The sequence below is a fragment of the Centruroides sculpturatus genome, unplaced genomic scaffold (genome assembly GCF_000671375.1).
Source record: "Centruroides sculpturatus isolate CEXI.00-Female unplaced genomic scaffold, Cexi_2.0 scaffold265, whole genome shotgun sequence".
Taxonomy (NCBI): Eukaryota; Metazoa; Arthropoda; class Arachnida; order Scorpiones; family Buthidae; genus Centruroides; species Centruroides sculpturatus.
This window is the reverse complement of record NW_019384449.1, coordinates 514,201-517,813: the sequence shown is the minus strand read 5'-3', so window position 1 is coordinate 517,813 and position 3,613 is coordinate 514,201. Positions and strand designations below refer to the sequence as shown.

Genomic DNA, 3,613 nt, shown 5'->3' with positions numbered 1-3,613 from the left:
ACATATTACTTTTAAAATAATTTATTTTATATGTAATCTGAGTGCTTTAATTACTCTATAGGAAGTTCCAGATTAAGAACATTACGAGTCGTAGACAAAGCTTGGAATGCGGACTTTTAAGAAATAATTAATAATTTTATTTTTTACATTTATTATGAACAATTTTAGTCTAATTTAATGTCACTATGTTAGATTAGTTCATTGTACACTTTAAATTTGTATACTTTTATTTATATGTGAATTTGCAAACGGATTTAAGGAATCATGGCCTTAGGCAATTGTCTTCTTTGCATAGATATTAGCCTGGTCTGATAGATATGGCCAGGCATACGATGTCAGCCTATCGCGCTGGGGAAGTCCAGATCGAATCGGAACAGGTCAAAAAAACGCTCTGAATTTGAGTTTTTTGGGAGGTGGGCCGTTCAGCTACATCGGGCTTCATTCCACACTAGTCGTCTGTTCCACCGTGGATTAGATTTGACCGAACTTATAACGGGGTTGATGAAAAGGTCCTCTTAAGTGTTCATAGGGATGAAAAATTAGAATAACTTCAAAAAATGTTTTAGAATGAATAATAATTTAATTTCCTTTCTTGATAGTTCCTCTTCGGAATTCTGTGTTCCCTCATAGAATATCAAATAATGTTTGTTTGAAGTAAATTACATTTAATGAGAAGTAAAAAATGCACAATAACTTTTGATTATTCACTTTTTCCCCATATATCCTTGTGTAATTTCTTTTATACAATAAAAATTTTGACTACTTTTTACTTTGCATTTTCATTTATATATGTGTATATTTCCGTTATATTTTTATTACAGTTTGAAGTAAACGAACATAACATTTTCTTACGACATTATAGATCTTTGAAATTTAGAGTAAACGGAATAAAACATTGACATAATTTCATACGAATTCGAAGAAACGAGTAGAGATTATCTTTCATTAAATTTGATTTTATTTGCACTTATTTCTGTTGTAAGCTGAAAGTCTTTTTCCACCTAAGATTAATATCGTATTTTTGAAATAATATAATTTTAATTTGTTTTTGATGTTAAAATTGATTTTTAAAAGAACACTTGAAAAGGTTGCTTTTTTCATGCTTTGTCTATAGTGAGTCGTAATCAGAAAACGTCATTTAAAAGACGAAGTGTCGTTATTTCATGTGTAGGGCTTAGTCGCTCAGAAATTTCAGGAATATTGTGAGTTATTAAAGGTATTTGGGTTTTAGATCCTACTTCGAATCCTCCTAAGACGGTGGACAGCCGAAGAGGTCAAGACGGGATCGAATCCGAGAAAAATTCCTATAGATTTTTACTGATTATCTGACTGAAATGTGTTGTGCTCTATTTGTTTGTGGCAACGCAATACTTGGGCGATGCCTTCCGAGACGTCTTTTTAAGGAAAACTAGTCCCTATTTAGACGTTACAGACGTGGAGAAAACCCGGAAAACTCCACGTAGCTAGCCCGTCCTTGCGAGGCGCAAACCCACGAACCGAACTCAACAGTGTTCAGCGAACGAAAACCGCTTGGCCACTGGTGGGCACATGTTGTGTTCTGTCTGTCACCATTAGAACGTCTATTTGTGCGCATGGACGAATGTATTGATACAATGGGGCTGAAAAGAAAAGGTTCTCTTAGTACCTACAGGATTAAGCGGAATTTTAACTATAAAAACTCTTACACATTGTATGTAAAGAATAGTGCTTAAAAATTTATATCATATGAGAAGAAAATTCTATAATTTTTTCAACAATTAATAAAAAAATGGAAGTAGGGTTTCTCATTTTCCTGTCTTTTGTTTGTCCCGGGATAAAATTAATTATTTTTAAGATATACAAAATATCTTGAAATCAAATGATATAATTATTTTTTCATTTTTAAAGTAATTTAATACGTTCTGCAACTTCCAAAATCAAAATAACGCTGTGTAAAAATATATCAAGAATTACCTTCGAATTACGTAGAAATTTTCACAAATAGAAAAAATCTATTAAAGTTTGCTGGAAACTGCATACAACAACATCAACAACAACAACAACAACAATAAAGAAATGCTTTGAATTAAGTTGAAAATTAAAAAAAAAAAAAAAAAAGGAAACTTAGATCAGACTTGTAACTTAAAGGGTAATTTTCGTTTTTTCTAAATAAAACATAATACAAAATATTATTGTAAATTTTTATATAGGATTTTAAAAAGTAAAGATAGTCAATACTCCAATCACTCGATCTAGCTCTTATTTAACTAATGAAAAGTCCTGCTACCAAGAATTCCCTTTCCGATTCATGTGGGCGGAATCGTCTTTAATGCATTTAAGAGAAGACGGATGTTATGTATTTTTTCACCCGTAGCCTGGAAGATTTGTAGTTCGTTTTCGAGATTGTAGTACTTCTTTTGCTCTCTAGTATTCTTGATTTGTCTATTGCGGCTGCTTTAATAGAAACATCACTCTTAAAACCCGATAATTCGATAGTCCGTTTGTCTTTAATAATTAGGTTTAGGAAGAAAATTTTCATACTCGTAAACTTCGTACTCGTTTGTATCCTGGCCCAATTTGCATTACCTGGCGTTACGCAGTTATCGAAGCTACCGGGCGTGGTTGAAAATTAAGACAGAGTAAGCGCAATTGTTTCAGATATTACAGGTTCCGACAAGTAAAGAATTTTCAGAGTCCTGCCACAAATAAGCTACATATTGATTATTGGCCATTTGTGACATGCCATAACAAGCAAAAATTAAAAAAAAACCTAGAAGTAGGTTTAAAATTAATAAATATAAATGTATTCTGACAGTTTATGAGTTAATTATACTTTCTATTTGTAAAATTTTCTCAATCTTAACACAAAATAAGAAAAAAGTAAATTTTTAAGAAATTTGCGGGATTTCCTGCGTTAAAAAAACAACCGGGATCCCGGAATCCCTTTGAGAAATCCTAGATGGAACGATATGATTGTATCTTTCACCGGATTCACTTCCTTTCAAAGGTGATACATCTTCCGAGTGTGTCACCAGGAATTTACAATCGAAATTCATCTATCGGCCACATTAACATTAACCAGTGGCGTGCCGTCATTGGAAGCGGTGAATGNGTTCTGTCTGTCACCATTAGAACGTCTATTTGTGCGCATGGACGAATGTATTGATACAATGGGGCTGAAAAGAAAAGGTTCTCTTAGTACCTACAGGATTAAGCGGAATTTTAACTATAAAAACTCTTACACATTGTATGTAAAGAATAGTGCTTAAAAATTTATATCATATGAGAAGAAAATTCTATAATTTTTTCAACAATTAATAAAAAAATGGAAGTAGGGTTTCTCATTTTCCTGTCTTTTGTTTGTCCCGGGATAAAATTAATTATTTTTAAGATATACAAAATATCTTGAAATCAAATGATATAATTATTTTTTCATTTTTAAAGTAATTTAATACGTTCTGCAACTTCCAAAATCAAAATAACGCTGTGTAAAAATATATCAAGAATTACCTTCGAATTACGTAGAAATTTTCACAAATAGAAAAAATCTATTAAAGTTTGCTGGAAACTGCATACAACAACATCAACAACAACAACAACAACAATAAGAAATGCTTTGAATTAAGTTGAAAAT

At 31.7% G+C, this 3,613-nt stretch overlaps 1 protein-coding gene across 1 annotated transcript in view; it reads left to right on the top strand.

Moving 5' to 3' along the window:
* LOC111620509 (solute carrier family 10 member 6-like) overlaps window positions 1–229 on the top strand; it is a 4,807-nt gene extending 4,578 nt beyond the window's left edge. Inside the window, exon 6 of the mRNA XM_023362436.1 lies at window positions 62–229. The gene's annotated coding sequence lies outside the window, so the exon portion shown is untranslated. The remainder of the gene's footprint in view (window positions 1–61) is intronic.
* Window positions 230–3,613: the final 3,384 nt, after the last annotated feature.